The sequence below is a fragment of the Podarcis liolepis genome, assembly GCF_965112155.1.
Source record: "Podarcis liolepis genome assembly, chromosome: 3".
Classification (NCBI taxonomy): domain Eukaryota; kingdom Metazoa; phylum Chordata; class Lepidosauria; order Squamata; family Lacertidae; genus Podarcis; species Podarcis liolepis.
In genome coordinates this window covers 51759863-51779149 of record NC_139557.1, presented here as the reverse complement: position 1 = coordinate 51779149, position 19287 = coordinate 51759863, and the positions used below count along the sequence as shown (strand labels likewise).

General features: G+C 43.2%; 1 protein-coding gene across 2 annotated transcripts in view; it reads left to right on the top strand.

The window, feature by feature from the left end:
* PDSS2 (decaprenyl diphosphate synthase subunit 2) overlaps positions 1-19287 on the top strand; it is a 74511-nt gene that overhangs the window by 16015 nt on the left and 39209 nt on the right. The window lies entirely within an intron of this gene.

The following is a 19287-nucleotide window of genomic DNA, read 5'->3' as shown; positions in this document are numbered from 1 at the left end:
TGGGAGGCCCCATTAGCTAAAGTGGTACCTCAGGTTAAGAAGAGTTTCAGGTTATGGACGGACCTCCAGAACAAATTAAGTTCTTAACCCAAGGTACCACTGTACTATTGAGATATGTGAGAATAATATTCAGAAAGACAGTTTCCCTTCCTGTTTCCACCTGTGCTTCATTAAAAAGCCTGCAGTCCTGGGACCAGCGCAGCTCTGCGCCGCCATCCGGAGCAGGGCGCTAAGCTCCGCCCCGCTCCGGATGGCGGCGCAGAGCTGCCTGCCATCCCGGGATCAGCACAGCTCTGGTTTCCATGCATCAAGAAAGCATTTTGCAAATGTTAAAATGAGAACAAACTATTAAAAAAAACAGTGGAAGGGAATTGCCTTAATAATAGAAATGAGCTGACGCCAACTTTCCAAAATGCATCTGATTAATCTGATCCTGTCCCAGAGGCAGCAGCAGTTGCAAGCCTCAGAAGGGATTTTTATCCCTTCCCTGCTGCTGATTATAGCAGCACACCTGGTGATAGGGGCAAGGGCTCAGAGGCAGCTTGCCATCTCCTTTAACTGTTTAGCATCATCACATGTACATAGCAAGGCCCATCTGCTTCATTGGTATATTTTGCCAAAAGCAGAGGAAACAAGCACCATGATGAGGTGAAAATTGTGGCTGGGGGAGAGGATGGAATAAATCTCTTTAAAGCAAGTTTAAATGTTAGAGGGGTCAAAGTGGTGCGGGAGGGAAATTGGGGACTCCACACCCTATTAATTAAAAACATAGGGTTCCCCCACACTTTGGTGCCTTTCTTATTAATTAATACTTGTTCTCAGAGCATTAATAGCATGTCATATCCATCCTTGTTTACTGATAAATAATTTTATTTGGTAATTCAAGCTTTAATTTTACTCTCACTCAATGGACCCTATATTAATGTTTAGAACTGGAAAGAACCAATAATAGCTACCCTTGAAGTGTAAAATGTTTTTTTAAAAAATGTTGCTTTTTTGATTTTGAAAAAGGCTATCCCCTTTTGATAAAACTTCTCATTTCTTGAAAGCCTATCTGCTCACCTACCTTATGAAGCACTCTCTTTATCCAACAGTGTATGTGATATGGAAGTGACCAATGTAAGGTTGTGGATCCCATTCAGAAATCATAAAGATAGTAAAGTTTTTATCCGTCATCCCTTGTGTACAGATGTATGCACATGCATATATACATGCTTATTTATCACAGTTTATGTTCCACCTTTTCACTCAAGGAGCTGGTGTACATGGTTTCCCCCTCCCCAGCTTATCATCACAACAAAAAATCCTGTGACGTAGGTTAGGCTGATAGACAGTGACTGGCCCACAGTTTCCCAGTGAGCTTCATGACTTGAGCAGGAATCCATACCCGGGTATCCCAGGTCCAACACTTGAAAAGGACTTACTAGTACTAAAGCCATTAATACCCACAAATCAGTGCTTCCATCATACAACTATTTTACATAGCTTTGAATGTAAGCAGTAAGATTGGCCAAATTTCTGCAATAATAAAAGCTTTCTTTACTTGGATGAGGCAAATTTTTATTTCAGTGTTTGTTTGACACTTGGAATACCAAATGATTTTCAGCTGTTTCATCTTGATCTGAGAAATGAAACAAATATTTTGAAACAAGTGCCACTTAACTATATTTGAAAATGTGTTCTTGTTCATGCTGAATCCATCAGTATTGTCACTTTCCAGCTACACTGGTATGGCTATATATTTTTAAAGCTATGTGGAAATATTTCAGGGAAACACTTGGACAGATGAGCATCTGTTCACAGGTTTGGTGGTGTCTCTACATAATTGGCAATGCATATTAATGGGAATCTGTTTACCTTGCTTCAGTTTGTCTTGCATAGTCATTGCAAATAAACTTTTAACTAGAGTTTTAAAGGCACAAACCTAAAATTCAGAAAATAGCATGCAGTTTAATCTACCTATTATGTGCAAAACTATTGTCATTTTTTTAATGGTCCTTACCTTCTCCATTTTAAAATATTTTTTATTTGATAAAATTATCAGAACATACAGAAAGTTAAATATAAAGGTAAAAGTAAAGGACCCCTGGACAGTTAAGTCCAGTCAAACCTGACTATGGGGTGTGGTGCTCATCTTGCTTCAGGCCGAGGGAGCCGGTGTCCACAGACAGCTTTCTGGGTTATGTGCTTCTGGCACAATGGGACACCTTGACAAGTGCCAGAGCACACGGAAATGCCGTTTACCTTCCTGCAACAGCGGTGCCTATTTAAAGCCACCTTTCTGTAAGATAAAATATATTTGCCTTAGGCAGACTATTACCCTGTGTAAGGGGTTTAACTAATCACATTATTAATAGCTCAGTAGTAAATGTTCTTTATAAAAATTACTACTGGGCTTGATATTTTGCAAGTTTTAATGCAGTTGAAGATTTGTGGCATGGCATCAATTTAAATAATATAATATCCCACAATTTCCCAGCCTTTCTTGTTTCAAAGGTATCTCCTTACATGTCCAGTGATTAGCATAAACCAGTCTAGAAATTAGTGACAAGAGTGACTGTTTTGTTCTGAGGACTAAATCTGGTATAACAGCTAAAAGACAAACAAAAGTCTTGGTACATTAACAATAATAAAGGACAATACTGCCTTTATTTGTTCCCAGATTCAGAGCTCTATAAGATGTCCACCATGTATAGGAGGAGTTTGCTCTTTTTTTGGCACATAGAATCATAGAATTGTAGAGTTTTAGTCCAACTTCCTGCAATGCAGGAATGTCAGCTAAAGCATCCATGGCAGATGGCCATCCAACCGCTGCTTATAAACCTCCAATGAAGGAGAGTCCACTTCTGAGGGAGTCCGTTCCACTGTTGATCAGCTCTTATTGTCAGAAACTTCTTCCTGATGTTTTGTTGGAATCTCCTTTCTTGTAACTTGAATTCATTGGTTCGAGACTTACACTCCAGAGCCGGAGAGAACAAGCTTGCTCCATCTTCCATGTGACAGTCCTTTAGATATTTGAAAATGGCTATCATATCTCCTCTCAGTTTCTTCTTTTCCAGATTAAACATTCCAAGCTACACATACCCAACTCCAAATTATTGACAGAGAAGTGGATTGTTGTTGTTTAGTTGTTTAGTCGTGTCCGACTCTTCATGACCCCTTGGACCATAGCCCGCCAGGCACTCCTGTCTTCCACTGCCTCCCGCAGTTTGGTCAAACTCATGTTGGTAGCTTCGAGAACACTGTCCAACCATCTCGTCCTCTGTCGTCCCCTTCTCCTTGTGCCCACCATCTTTCCCAACATCAGGGTCTTTTCCAGGGAGTCTTCTCTTCTCATGAGGTGGCCAAAGAAGTGGATTACTAGTGATAATGGCTATATGCAAAGGTCTGTTAATGTGTCTGAACTTGGCCTCCAAAAATTATTTCTAGTAGTCACTAGGAATATCGTAAAAGTATTCCTGAACACATCCAATTGTTTTTCTGTCTTCACGGTTATCTGGCACAGTACTAGCAATAACTATTTCCAACTTTATAGGTCTTCTCTAATTTCAGAAAGATTAAATGTCATTGTATTGGCATAGTTATGCAACAGTAGACTCTGCTTGATATCTGCTGGTCCAACAGCTCCTAGTACATCTTTTGAACAGCTCTACTTCCAATCTCCAGGGCTCTTGTTTGACTACAGATCCAGCTCTTGTGCAGGTTCCTGATGGAAAAGATCAGTCCTGAAACTGGCATTGCACAAATGCACCATGCCACAGTTCCAGACCTTGCCTCGGCCAGAGCAGGGTCGATCCTGGTAAATCTTGGCCAGGTAGGTGGGGTACCTGAAAGGAAGATGGAGGTATCTTTTACATATGGAGCTCCTGATTGCAGATGGTCCTTTTGCCTGATTTTTCAGCGATGCCTCTACCCTCCATTGTCACAACCAGCCTCATTCAGGTTGTGCAGGAGAGACTTCCAGGAAGCTGCTGGGGGAAAGGACAGTCAGCTTCTGCCAACACCCCCCTCCTTTTACCATATGTTTTTCTCTGAATCCAGCCCAAAACCTTGTATTTAATTATCTTCCTTTTAGAATTTATATTGGATTTTGAAAACATGTTTTCACATTTCAGTGGCAACTGTTAAGTAAGGTCAGTTGTTTAAACTATCACTGTATATTTGAAATGATATCAATTGCAGTGGTGATTCTAAGGCAGAAAGTTCTTAATTTAAGATGTCCCAGTCCCAGCAGGTTGATGGGACTCCTGTATGGAAGAAGTGATGTTATGCAGGCTTCCACCATGCCTGCATGATGAGGAGCATAAGTGCAATGACCATATGATCTGTGGGGTTGGGCCAATTGAGACTGAGGACTGTCCTGTTCACAGTGCCACTACATACCATTATTTGGCTACTGCATTTTGGACTTTTCAAATGCAGCCCTATCCAGAATTCAATAGAATAGCTGTTTGTTACTGTAGCATGTATGACTGTGGCTAGGACTGCTTTCTTCAGGTAAGGGCACAGCTTGCTTACCAGCCAAAAGTGGTAAAACATGCTCTTGGCCACTACCACCACTTGGGCATGCAGAAGTAACGCCAGATCAAGCAGCACCCACAAGATGAAAATCCAGTTCTTACAAGGGAATGCAACCCCAACAGGAGCAGGCTGCACACCTTTTGAATGGATCTGCCGCCCCCCAAATGTTTGCTTTGACTGGACTGGATAAAATTTTATTTTCTTCATCCTCATTCAGTCTTTCGCTGATGTCAAACAAATGCAAAGAAATAAATTCAAGGCTAGCAGTTCAGTTGTGGGGTTTTTGTTTTTGCTGATTCCACCACTTTTCTTAGTTTGTAGCCTTAATATTTGAATGTAGCTTATCTTTATTTAGAACAATTCAGTCATTGTATTTATCTGTCTTACTAAGCATAGGTTTTGATACATACAAATTATATTTCTATTCTCTCTCTTGGTACACTCTGCTGGATAATTTAAAAAAAATTTAAGAGACCTTTGATCTATCATTTCTATAACATAAAATATAACTTAATTTTATTCCTGACCATAATGGCTTTAACCTTGTGTACTAATTTGAATATGCTTGTGGAGGTAGAATCTTAAATGAGACACAAATGAAGGGAAAATTGCTAATGCTGGCACTGTATATCTAATGAGCACGGTGTAATAAACCATAACCTCTTCAACAGTTCTGTGGAAAACAGTGTGATTATTTTGGATGGATGGCTCTTTATGTATGGCTCATTACCATCTGGCATAATCTGTATTGATATAGACTGTAATTGTGAACTATTTGACATGCTGGTTTTAATAAATGTGACTTGGCTGGTTTGGGCTGGTATACAGGAAACTGTAACAAGGGAGTTAAAGGCTGTCTTTCAGATCTGAATCCCAGTCCAGATTCCTTGTGTGCGGGAAAAGACCCACCTCCACAGATCCTCCTCCACAGAACAGATGGTCAGCTCTGGAGTGTGTGTGTGTGTGTGTGTGTGTGTGTGTGTGTGTGTTTAGAATTAGTTAGAATTAGTTTTGCTCAAACAGGTGATTGGAGATGTTAGATTAGATATAGGTATAGACTATGCTAGCTGTTAAGTAGTACCTCCACTCTATATCCTAACCTAGCTTCTGGATTGAGAGACTCCACCCGCCCTTCTATCCTGTTGCATCCTGTTGGATCACATTAAGGAGCAGCAATTTGCAGATAGGTGCTTGATATTAAGTTCTTGCTTTCTGAATCAGGACAAGTGTATTCCTGTGCAGTTAACTTCCAGTGCAAAAAAGGGAAAGTTTAGCTGGAGGACATATTGAGGCAGTTTTTGCACTCTTCCATCACTCTCCTGGAATTCTTCCCACAAGGCAGTTGGTAGTAAAAGGCCTAGAAACCCTTTTAGACACACCGTACTTTCTGTTTTCTCCTACAGACATACACATCCTTCATATATACCACGTCCCCTGACAGTGCACTGAAGGAAGTTCAGTTTAAAACAATGGGCTGCGACCTTAACAGACACAAGACGAAAGGGGGGGGGGACAGGGACACAAGAGGAAAGTACAGTGGTACCTCGGGTTAAGTACTTAATTCGTTCTGGAGGTCCGTTCTTAACCTGAAACTGTTCTTATCCTGAAGCACCACTTTAGCTAATGGGGCTTCCCGCCGCTGGAGCATGATTTCTGTTCTTATTCTGAAGCAAATTTCTTAACCTGAGGTAATATTTCTGGGTTAGCGGAGTCTGTAACCTGAAGCGTATGTAACCTGAAGCATATGTAACCCGAGGTACCACTGTAAGTACATTCACCAGTCCTTACATTATGATTACCCAGTGACCAGATGGAGTGGCTGTTTGTGAGGGCAATCCTGGAGGACCCAAGCAGCAATTGGTGCCAGTGAGGTTGATGAGCAGAGGATCGGCTCACTGCCCCACTTCTTCAGATGTAGCTATGTGGAAATGCTTACCAAAATTAAGGGGAAGGGAAGCAGCCCTTGCCAATAAAACATAATAAATCTTAATTCTCTCACACAGTTGTGTGACATTAAAGTTTATTATTCCAAATAATGGGTGACAAAAAATAAATTTAACACTAGGGGCATGATCCAGACTCGCCTCTGTTCACAGCTCTGTATGTGTGGCAGGAAGATTTCTGATATAGGGATAGCCAAGCTCAAGGAGTTAGATTGGATAACTAAATATGTTTGCTAAAATAACTTTATATTTTTAATACCAAAAACTATAAAATATTAACGGTTGTTAGATTCCCAATTTCTGTTAAAAAATTATTTGAAAACTGTTAAATCTAAGGAGTTTAGATTCATATGTGTTGTGCCATTTAGTTACACTGTAATGTGGTTTCCAGAACATGCAGTGACAAATCCACAACACTTGATCATTGTTATTATGAACGCCCATTGTTTGCAATGTAATACAATCCTGAGACAGGACAGTGCCCTTCAGATGCAAGGGTAGATTTAATATTGAGACAATGCAAGCATCTAGAAGTAAATGATTATCTGCACACTGCATTTTCTAAGAGACTCCCTTCCTTCTGCATCAGAATTTGTATACGTAGCAATGAGTTCCAGGAGTTCCACGTTTTCCTTACTTAATTGTAGAGATTGGTTTTTGTTGTTGAACTGAAAACAGCCATATTAGTTAAAAGATCTTATTAGGGATAAATCAAATGCTCTGTAATATGATCTACGGAAATGTGAACATATTATAGATTGGTGGGGTTTTAATGCATTTCGGCAGAATCAACCAAGTCAGTTGGAAATTCTGCTGCAAATGGTATGTCAAATACAAAAAAACCAAAACCCATTTATTCTATGTGAAATAGTGAAAAAAATAAACTGGCTGCGCTCTAGGCATCTTTTGCAAGATGTAGCTTGTTATGGTACATTGCCATGTATTATAATCTGGATAGTACAGTTTTATTTGATAATATATATACCCACTCAGCTCAACTGCTTCAGAGCTGCTTCATAGCATAGAAAGCATACACTGCCTCATTTAAAGCAAATTGTGGCACTTGAGCTGTTTACCTTCGTCTACTAGGAAGTGTGAGAGGGAGCTCCCCATTCAGACTTCCCTTTGTGGCTTTCCCATACTCCTTTTGTGCTCAGTGCGCGAAACAACTTGGTTTGTGGCAGAAGGGTAAATTGCTGGACCTCAGAATAGCAGGATGATGGGCTGCCCATGGAATAGAGAGAAATGAGAGCAATGGCAGAAATGACAGTGGTGGGGACTCTTGATGAAGGGGATAAAGTCAAAGTTGGATCTTACTTTTGCTAGTGCATCTCACGTAAAATGGGTGATTGCATATGCGCCTTAAGCTATAGTTAGTGTAAGACTTCAGGATAAGGACACTCATCTGTATACTGTCAACTGCAGCCATATCTCTACCCTGTCAAAATAATTAATAATAATAATTTGTGCTGATAATAGTTAATAACAATTTAGTCTTAAAGGAGTAACGTAAAAAAAGAAAATGGATCTGACACATTTGGAAGTCGATAGGGAAAGGTGGATTTTTAAAAATACTGTACAGCATTTCCAGTGTTTCTATTTCTTTTTTTACTCTTAATTCCCCTATTAGCTCTGTTCTGGCACATCTTATTTTTGGTGCTCTCAAAGCATAACTGTTAATTCAGTCTCACAGATACATAATAGGACTAGGCATATATATATGTGTGTGTGTGTGTGTGTGTATGTATGTGTATATATATATATATATATATATATGCAGGTTTTGGTGTCTTCGGGTGTCTTCCCGTGTAAGAGTTGGGGTGTCTAGGCGACGTTTCGATGAGGTCTCACTCGTCATCTTCAGGCTGGTGCTGTAATTTATCTGTGGAGAGGGTCTGGGTTTGGGTCTGGTGTGGTTGATTGGTGATGGCGTTCTGTGTGCCTCTGGTTCTGGTGTCGGTTTTTGTGGGGAGGGCTAATTTCCAGATGTCTGGCAGGCGGGACGTGTCGTCACGCTTGTTCATGTTGTGAGGGTGTTTCTCTATCTCGATGGCTTCCATGATTATTCTCTTGTGGTGATGTTCCATGTTAAAGAGCAATTTGGAATCTGCAAAATTAATTTCGTGTCCTGTTTCTTTCATGTGTTGGAAAAGAGAGGAAGTTTTTTCTTCTTTTTTGACGGCATTCTTGTGTTCTGCGATACGTCAATGTACGTGGCTGGGCAGACTTTGCAGGGTATTTCATAGACCCCTTGGTTTTCCAACTGGATTTTATCTTTGGGGTTTCTGAGGATATTGGCTATTTTTTGGTTGGTGCAAAAGGCTGTTTTGATATTGTGTTTATGGAGGATTTTGCTAATTTTATCTGTCTTCTGTGTCTTGGTTTTTGGGGGGTGTTTCTTTTTGGATTAGCTTCGTAACCCTGTTTTGCTGGTATCCATTGGCGATTAACACATTTGAGAGATTCTGTAACTCAGTTGTCAAGTGGTCTTTGTCAGCCAGGCGTTTGGTTCTGGAGATGAGAGTCTTGGCTACGGAGTTTATTTGTGCAGGGTGGTGGTGTGATTGTGCATGTAAGTAGCGGTTGGTGTGTGTTTTTTTCCGGTAGATAGTGTGTCCTAGGGAGCCATCAGGTTTTTTGTAGATTAGGACGTCAAGGAAGGGAAGTTGGTTGTTGGCTTCTATTTCCATAGTGAATTGTATTTTGGGGTGTAGGCTGTTGAGATGTGTGAGGAAGCTATCTAGTTTTTCTTTCCCGTGTGGCCAAATTACAAAGGTGTCGTCAACATATCTGAGCCAAAGTTTGGGTTTGTGTTCTGACTTGTCTAAAGCATTGGTTTCAAAGTGTTCCATGTACAAATTTGCGATGACCGGTGAGAGGGGTGATCCCATAGGTGCTCCTTCTATCTGTTTGTATCTTTGTCCATTGTGGATGAAGTACATGTTGGTTAGGCAGTGGTTGGTCAGGTCCAGGATGTATTCGGGGGGATTGTATTTGTTTTGAATGGCTGTCAAGGCTTCATTAATGGGCACTTGTGTGAAGAGAGATACAACATCGAAGCTGACAAGTAGGTCATCGGGATGTAGGTTTTGCTTCTTTATTGTTTCTATGAACTGGAAGGAGTTAGTAACGTGTGAAGCGATGGATTCTGCATGTTAGGATATTTCCGTTCCACCTTAAAAGGGAGCAGGCTTTTGTAAGCAACAGAGTCTGCGCATGTCCTATTCACAGGATGTTTATGTCTGCTGTTGTTTCCTTTCGTTTTTCAGTCGGCTCAGACACGCTGACAGAATGGACGTGTTTTCTTTTGTTCTGTTAAACGCTAAATAAAGTCTGTAAATTATGCTCTTCTGTGATGCAAGCTTTTGGCTGTGTTTCTGCTGATAAAGAGGGTGCACCAAGCCCAGGAATGTGGCTAAGAATTTCCAAAGGCTTTGTGCCTCTAACTGTTGGATCTGCATGAGTACGGGAGGCCGATGGACGTCCAGAACTCCGGCTTGGGGGCTCATGATGGACACTATCTCCCTGGCAGTTTCCCAACAACAAGGTTTCGGGCCCAGATTCACAGCACCTACAGGAGAGTAAAGCTGCAACAGACTGCGTTTAAGAGGTACGGTGGGAAAAGCGAAAGAAAAGAGGGAGGCTTTTGGCTTTTCTGTTTACCTCACAAGGAGTCTTTCATCTCCGGCAGATTAATTGGCCTGGGAGCCGAGCCAGAAAGGCTTCGTGATTAATGGGCTGCCGAGATAACGAGTCTTTGAAAGCATAGGGCTCACGGCTCAACTAAAAAGCTGAGATGGATCTCTTACAGACCTCAGAAACTGCTCCGTGTCCACTAAAGCTGAATGGCCACAACTATCAGACCTGGGCAAGGTACTGTGAGGGCCAGATGAGAAGGCTTGGAGTATGGAATACCGTTTCTGAGAACCCCCCAGCCCCTGTGACAGATGAGTGGAAAGCACAGGATTCGAAAGCCATGGGGATAATTTTGCTCTCAGTAGCTCCTGAAGAGTTAATCACCTTGGCTGGCAAGGCAACTGCCCGTGAGATGTGGGACGGGCTTAAAGCCTGTCATCTCCGACGAGAGGCTGGGTCTGTGTTGCTTTATTTCAGAAAGCTGCACAGGAAGCGTTTGGAGCCAGGGGAAGATCTTAGAGCCCACGTTTTACAGTTGCAGCATCTCAGACAGGAATTGGCTCAGAGAGGTTTCAATATGCCTGAGTCACTGTTTGCTATTCTCATCCTGGACTCCCTGGATGAAAGCTATCATGCCGTGGCAAGTCAGCTGGCGACCCTCCCTGCGCAAGACCTTACTGCTACAAAGGTCTTGGCAACTTTGCAGAATGAATACGATAGAAGGAATGCAGCTGAGTCGGCTTGTGCGCTTCAGGGGGAGCAAAGTGGGACAACATTCCAGCCTCCAGGGGGAGCCAAAGCGTTGGCAGCTGTGAAGTGCTGGAACTGTGGGAACCAAGGTCATACTCAGAGGTTTTGTCCAAAGACTGGAAATAAACAGAAGAAAAGGCCTGCAGGTGGCCCGAAGCAGAAGGGGGGTGGAAAGCCCGCGCCAGGGAAAAACAAAGCGATGTTTGCTGGCACAGCTTCACCAAAGGCTAAAGGCACGTCTGGTGGCCAGGAGCAGCAGGGGGGCAAGCTGCAAAAGCCCACACCAGTGCAAAACAAGGGTTTGCTTGCTGTAAAGACTGCTCCAACAGCCAAAGGCAGGTTTATTGTGGATTCAGGTGCCACCCGCCACGTTTCCAAGGACAGGCATCTCTTTATCTCCTTCAAGCCTCAGGAAGGTGAGATCCACCTGGCTGATGGAAGGACGTTGCAAATTGCAGGAGAAGGGACTGTGAAACTTGCAAGTCTGCACACTACCATCAGTAATGTACTTTTTGTTCCAGGAGCTGCAAGCAACTTATTGAGCATCCCACAGCTTACTGGGCGTGGTTTTCAGATTTCCTTCAAGAGGAGCGTCTGTGTCATCAGTAAAGGCAAAGAGGACTATTTGCATGCAAAGTTTATGGATGGTTTGTTCCATATAACTTATGAGGACACTGCTGTTGTATCTAATGCTGATTCTTGTTGTGTTGCACAAACTAACAAAGTTCTTCATGCAGGTTGCATTCACGATGCGCATCGAAGGTTTTGTCACCTCTCTTGGAAGGCACTGGCCAAGATGCCAGAGGTGGTTGAAGGTTTGAACATCAAACCCTGTAAATTTCACATGAAATGTGTATCCTGTGCAGAGAACAAGGTGAAGGTTGCTCCAAAAGGCAAGGAGTCTAGCAGGCAGGCTTCCAAACCCTACCAGCTAGTGCACGCTGACCTGGTTGGTCCACTAGCGCCCTCTTTAGGAGGAGCAAGGTACTTCATGATTCTGATTGATTCTTTTTCCAGGTACATTCATGTGTATTTGCTCGAACAGAAATCGCAAGCGTTTCCGAAGTTTAAGGAATTCTGTGCTTGGTTGGAGAATGTGCACAGTAAACGTATTTCTTGTTTGTTTACTGATCGGGGCGGGGAGTTTACTTCTCAGCAGTTTGAAGCTTTCCTGACTGAGAAGGGAATCCAGCATGACATGTCAACGCCCAGATCGCCATGGATGAATGGGCTTGCGGAGAGAGCAAATCAAACATTGCTGCAAGGAATCAAAACCTTGTTGCATGATGCCAATCTCCCTGATAAGTTTTGGGGGGAGGCTTTGGGGAATTTTGTTTATTCCGTTAATCGCAGATTGTCATCACCCATTGGCTGTACCCCCTATGAGAAGATGTTTGGCAAGAAACCCAACACCAAACACATGAGAATTTTTGGTTCGGACATGTGGGTACGCACACAACAAACCAGCAAGCTTGGGAAGCGTGGGGCACATGGTTTGTTCATGGGGTACGAAAAGGGTGCATACAGGGTATGGATGACTGACTCTAAGTCCATAAAGTTCACAAGGAGTGTTGAGTACAATCCTAAGTGGGGGGAAAATGTGGGAATTTTCCAGTGTTACCCAGAAGAGGATGAAGGTGATGTCAAGCAAGCAGCTAAAGCTGAGGATGCTGCTGCTGATGATGAGGATGAGGATGATGATGAGGATGATGATGATGATGATCAGAGTTCGGATTCCAGTTCAGTGGGCGGCGCTGCTGCTGATGTCAGTGAGAGTGATGACACAGCAGACTACCAGAGCGCAAAGGCCTCAGTCAGACCATCTGATGCGTCTGACAATGAACTGGAAGAACCACTGTTCACCATTGGTCACTTTTCTCCTAAGAAAGAGGAGATGAGTCCAGAAGACTTGCGTCTAGTACGCAGATCTGAAAGGGCGACCAAAGGCAGACCTCCAAAGAGGTATGCTGATGAGTTTGCTAAGACAGCAACTGCTGTTCTTAGTAGCTCAGAGAAGGTATGGGAACCTTCAAGCTTCAAAGAGGTTCAGGAGTTGACCTCTAAAGATGCTGAGCCTTGGCTTAATGCCATGAAGGCTGAAGTTGATTCCTTGAACAGGAACCAAACTTGGGAATTGGTACCGGTAGTCCCAGGAATGAGACTGGTTGGCAGCAAATGGGTCTTCAAGGCCAAGACAGACCAGAATGGCAAGGTAGTCAGACACAAAGCCAGATTGGTTGCCAGAGGTTTTTCACAGGTACCAGGACAGGATTACCACGAGACCTACTCACCCACAGTCAAATATGAGAGCATTCGACTGATGCTCAAGGTCGCTGCGGAGGAGAAACTGCATGTTTCCCACCACGACATTAATACAGCTTTTTTGTACGGGATTTTGAATGAACAGCTGTTCATGCTTCCACCTGATGGGATGCAGATACAGAAGGGTATGGTCTGTAAACTGCGGAAATCCTTATATGGTCTCAAGCAGAGTGCCAGGTGTTGGAACACAAAACTCACTGACACATTGCTTTCTCTAGGTTTCCACCAGGGCAAAGCTGATCCATGTGTGTTTGTCAAGGAGGAGGGACAAAACAAACTGTATTGTTTATGTTTTGTTGATGATCTTCTGATGTTTTGGAAGAATCAGGCTTTTTACCAAAGCACCCTAGCTCAGCTGAAGGAGCACTTTGACATGAAGGATCTTGGTGAGGTATCCAACTATCTTTCTCTGCAGGTGGAGAAGGACCAAGCAGGTAATTTTCTGGTACACCAAACACAGAAAATTGCTGATGTATTAACCAGGTTGAATTTGGTTGATGCAAACCCAGCAGACACACCGATGGTGACAGGTTACCAGGTAGACAGTACTGCTGAAGCGTTTTCTGACACAACGCTATACAGATGCATTCTAGGCAAGCTGAATTTCATTGCCAGATGTTCAAGACCTGACATAGCTGTAAGCTGTAATCTGCTTAGCAGACACGCCAACAATCCTACGGTTCAGGATTGGAAAGCTCTGAAGCGCATAGCCCGCTATTTGAAAGGGACTATGCACTACAGGCTGAGGTTCACCAGTCAGAAGACTGGAGGTCTTGAAATCTTTGCTGATGCAAGTTTTGGAAGTGACACCACGGATGGTACAAGCACTTCTGGAGTATGCTACATGTACAACCACTGCCTGTTTGACTGGTTGTGCAAGAAGCAGACGACAGTGAGCCTAAGTTCCTGTGAAGCAGAACTCAATGCTCTGTCATTTTCACTCATGGATTGTGAATGGTTGATGCAACTGTTTAAGGACATCAGGGTGTCTGTGAAATGTCCTGTACAAGTGTATCAAGACAATAGATCGTGTTTGGCTTTGCTGAACTCCGAGAGTTGCAAGCAGAGAACCAAGTACTTGCAGATTAAGCTACATCGTGCAAGAGAGTGTATCCAGAAAGGACTGATTCAGGTGTCCTACATGGCAGGAAATGAAATTCCTGCTGATCTGTTGTCTAAGGTTGTTAACAAAGAACAACTTAAGGTTTATGTACAAAAGTTGCAATTGGGTGAACCACAGGTACAACAGGTTACACGGAAAGGGGGAGGATGTTAGGATATTTCCGTTCCACCTTAAAAGGGAGCAGGCTTTTGTAAGCAACAGAGTCTGCGCATGTCCTATTCACAGGATGTTTATGTCTGCTGTTGTTTCCTTTCGTTTTTCAGTCGGCTCAGACACGCTGACAGAATGGACGTGTTTTCTTTTGTTCTGTTAAACGCTAAATAAAGTCTGTAAATTATGCTCTTCTGTGATGCAAGCTTTTGGCTGTGTTTCTGCTGATAAAGAGGGTGCACCAAGCCCAGGAATGTGGCTAAGAATTTCCAAAGGCTTTGTGCCTCTAACTGTTGGATCTGCATGAGTACGGGAGGCCGATGGATGTCCAGAACTCCGGCTTGGGGGCTCATGATGGACACTATCTCCCTGGCAGTTTCCCAACACTGCATAGGGCTGAAGTTGCTTAGCGAGAAATTTAGCGAGATTTTGTAGAGGTGAGCCTATGGAGCTGACTATTGGTCTGAGTGGTGTTCCTTCTTTGTGTATCTTGGGGAGACCGTAGAGTTTGGGGCATCTGGATGATTTTTCTCTGGGGATGATTCTTAGCTGGATTTCTTCACTGATAGGAGAGGCTTTTATTTTGGATTTGGTGGTTTTTTCCAGATAGGTGGTGGGATCTGTTTTTATAGGTTGGTAGGTAGGGTCTTGGAGTAGATTTGATAGTTTTTACTCCAAGACCCTACCTACCAACCTATAAAAACAGATCCCACCACCTATCTGGAAAAAACCACCAAATCCAAAATAAAAGCCTCTCCTATCAGTGAAGAAATCCAGCTAAGAATCATCCCCAGAGAAAAATCATCCAGATGCCCCAAACTCTACGGTCTCCCCAAGATACACAAAGAAGGAACACCACTCAGACCAATAGTCAGCTCCATAGGCTCACCTCTACAAAATCTCGCTAAATTTCTCGCTAAGCAACTTCAGCCCTATGCAGAATCCATCGCTTCACACGTTACTAACTCCTTCCAGTTCATAGAAACAATAAAGAAGCAAAACCTACATCCCGATGACCTACTTGTCAGCTTCGATGTTGTATCTCTCTTCACACAAGTGCCCATTAATGAAGCCTTGACAGCCATTCAAAACAAATACAATCCCCCCGAATACATCCTGGACCTGACCAACCACTGCCTAACCAACACGTACTTCATCCACAATGGACAAAGATACAAACAGATAGAAGGAGCACCTATGGGATCACCCCTCTCACCGGTCATCGCAAATTTGTACATGGAACACTTTGAAACCAATGCTTTAGACAAGTCAGAACACAAACCCAAACTTTGGCTCAGATATGTTGACGACACCTTTGTAATTTGGCCACACGGGAAAGAAAAACTAGATAGCTTCCTCACACATCTCAACAGCCTACACCCCAAAATACAATTCACTATGGAAATAGAAGCCAACAACCAACTTCCCTTCCTTGACGTCCTAATCTACAAAAAACCTGATGGCTCCCTAGGACACACTATCTACCGGAAAAAAACACACACCAACCGCTACTTACATGCACAATCACACCACCACCCTGCACAAATAAACTCCGTAGCCAAGACTCTCATCTCCAGAACCAAACGCCTGGCTGACAAAGACCACTTGACAACTGAGTTACAGAATCTCTCAAATGTGTTAATCGCCAATGGATACCAGCAAAACAGGGTTACGAAGCTAATCCAAAAAGAAACACCCCCCAAAAACCAAGACACAGAAGACAGATAAAATTAGCAAAATCCTCCATAAACACAATATCAAAACAGCCTTTTGCACCAACCAAAAAATAGCCAATATCCTCAGAAACCCCAAAGATAAAATCCAGTTGGAAAACCAAGGGGTCTATGAAATACCCTGCAAAGTCTGCCCAGCCACGTACATTGACGTATCGCAGAACACAAGAATGCCGTCAAAAAAGAAGAAAAAACTTCCTCTCTTTTCCAACACATGAAAGAAACAGGACACGAAATTAATTTTGCAGATTCCAAATTGCTCTTTAACATGGAACATCACCACAAGAGAATAATCATGGAAGCCATCGAGATAGAGAAACACCCTCACAACATGAACAAGCGTGACGACACGTCCCGCCTGCCAGACATCTGGAAATTAGCCCTCCCCACAAAAACCGACACCAGAACCAGAGGCACACAGAACGCCATCACCAATCAACCACACCAGACCCAAACCCAGACCCTCTCCACAGATAAATTACAGCACCAGCCTGAAGATGACGAGTGAGACCTCGTCGAAACGTCGCCTAGACACCCCAACTCTTACACGGGAAGACACCCGAAGACACCAAAACCTGCATTCCTGTACCCGTGAAAATCTACGAAAGCAAATAATAATAATAATAATAATAATTTATTATTTGTACCCCGCCCATCTGGCTGGGTTTCCCCAGCCACTCTGGGCGGCTTCCACAGAAACCAAAAAACACTAAAATATCATACATTAAAAGCTTCCCTGAATAGGGCCGCCTTAAGATGTTTTCTGAATGTCAGGTAGTTGTCCATCACCTTGACATCCGATGGGAGGGCATTCCAGAGGGCGGGCGCCACCACCGAAAAGGCCCTCTGCCTGGTTCCCTGTAGCTTCGCTTCTCGCAATGAGGGAACCGCCAGAAGGCCCTCGGCGCTGGACCTCAGTGTCCGGGCAGAACGATGGGGGTGGAGACGCTCCTTCAGGTATACTGGGCCGAAGCCGTTTAGGGCTTTAAAGGTCAACACCAACACTTTGAATTGTGCTCGGAAACGTACTGGGAGCCAATGTAGGTCTTTCAAGACCGGTGTTATGTGGTCTCGGCGGCCGCCCCCAGTCACCAGTCTAGCTGCCGCATTCTGGATTAGCTGTAGTTTCCGAGTCACCTTCAAAGGTAGCCCCACGTAGAGCGCATTGCAGTAGTCCAAGCGGGAGATAACTAGAGCATGCACCACTCTGGCCAGACAGTCAGCGGGCAGGTAGGGTCTCAGCCTGCGTACCAGGTGGAGTTGGTAAACAGCTGCCCTGGATACAGAATTGACCTGTGCCTCCATGGACAGCTGTGAGTCCAAAATGACTCCCAGGCTACGCACCTTGTCCTTCAGGGGCACAGTTACCCCATTCAGGACCAGGGAGTCCTCCACACCAGCCCGCCCCCTGTCCCCCAAAAACAGTACTTCTGTCTTGTCAGGATTCAACTTCAATCCATTAGCCGCCATCCATCCTCCAACCGCCTCCAGGCACTCACACAGGACCTTCACCGCCTTCACTGGTTCTGATTTGAAAGAAAGGTAGAGCTGGGTATCATCTGCATATTGATGGACACCCAGTCCAAACCCCCTGATGATCTCTCCCAGCGGCTTCATATAGATGTTAAAAAGCATGGGGGAGAGGACGGCTATTGCACATGCTACTAATGTTACAGAGCTGCAGAAATGTAACTTGATGGTGATTGGTTTAGTAAAGTATTCTCTAGGCAGGAGTCAACTCAGTTGTTACTGGTGCAGACCAATGTCCACTTGTACAATGGGAATCTCCCCCCCTTCCCTTCCCATCCCTTCCCCCCCCCATCAGCTCTGGAGAGTTGAGGGAACCCCCAGGTTTGAGGGGGCAGAGGGAGAAGTCTTGTTGCGGAGTTGCCCTTTATTTCCTGCCCCCCAAAGTTAGTGCTACGTTGGATTCCACTGTGTTTTGCTTATATTATGTGAAAGCAGAGGGGGAAGTGGAAAGCTAGTAAAAGTGACAGTCAAAATGATTAATTTTGAAAAAGAATGAATGCTGAGGATATAAATCTGCCTTAAAAACATTTGGTTGTATTGAAATTAGGTGTGACTAACTTAGGTACATTAATATCAGTGGGTCTACTCTGAGTAGAACTTTGTTGGATACAATTATTGTCTCACCTAATCGCCCTTCTTCGAACCCAAGATTAGTGAAGGGTTGTTCCATGTGCACAGTGGAAAGGTAATGAAACTTTATGTTCATATGCCCTTCTCTCTAAATAGGTTTGATAGCTCAGTGTTAGTACTGAAAGCTGGTTTTGAGAACTGATCATGATGAGATTGTCTACTTGTTTGTAAATCGGCTAATTAAAGTTTAAATCTGTTGCTTTAGCCACTAGATTTTGATCATTATTACTTCTAACAATGTTACACTTCCCTATAGTGCTTTTTTCTGCCATTTTGTAAACGGCAGTCTCTGTGACTTTTCTGTGCCCAAAGGCAGTCAACATTGATTTATCCAGGAAAGAATAATTCAGTAAGGCTGCAATCCTAATAAGCCTCACTGAACACAGGAATATTTACTTCCAGATAAAAATGCACAGGATTAGGTTGTAAACCGTGGTTCAGATGACTGCAGTGCTTGAAAGCAGTATAAATACCATATTCTTCTTTCTTATTTCAGAGGGCTGCTTTCGTAGTAAATAAATGTTCAACAAGTGATCTTTAGTGTACTTTATCTATTATGGTTTACTTAAGTTAAGTAAGACCATAGTTAATAATCTCTTGCAAAGTAGACAACCTCTTAATTACTATTATTTCACCACTCCCAAGATTTCTGTAGAAGATGTTTTCCCTCCTAACACATTAAACTGAATTCAGACTGCTTAAGAATCTCCTATTCTGGCATCCTGTATTAAAACTCAGATTCCTTGGGAGATGCCTAGAGCTATTTTATATATCCAGATGACAAATATTGCTTTACCTTGTTTGTCATTTTAGTTAAAAATTAAGTATGCCTTATCAGAAGATGTCGTCTAGCATTTTAAAAAATTGAATATACTAAATACGTGAGCTGTATTTTTTAATGCAGTAGGCTGAATAATACAGGTTCTGTTTGGAGAGCAAACAAGAGCAC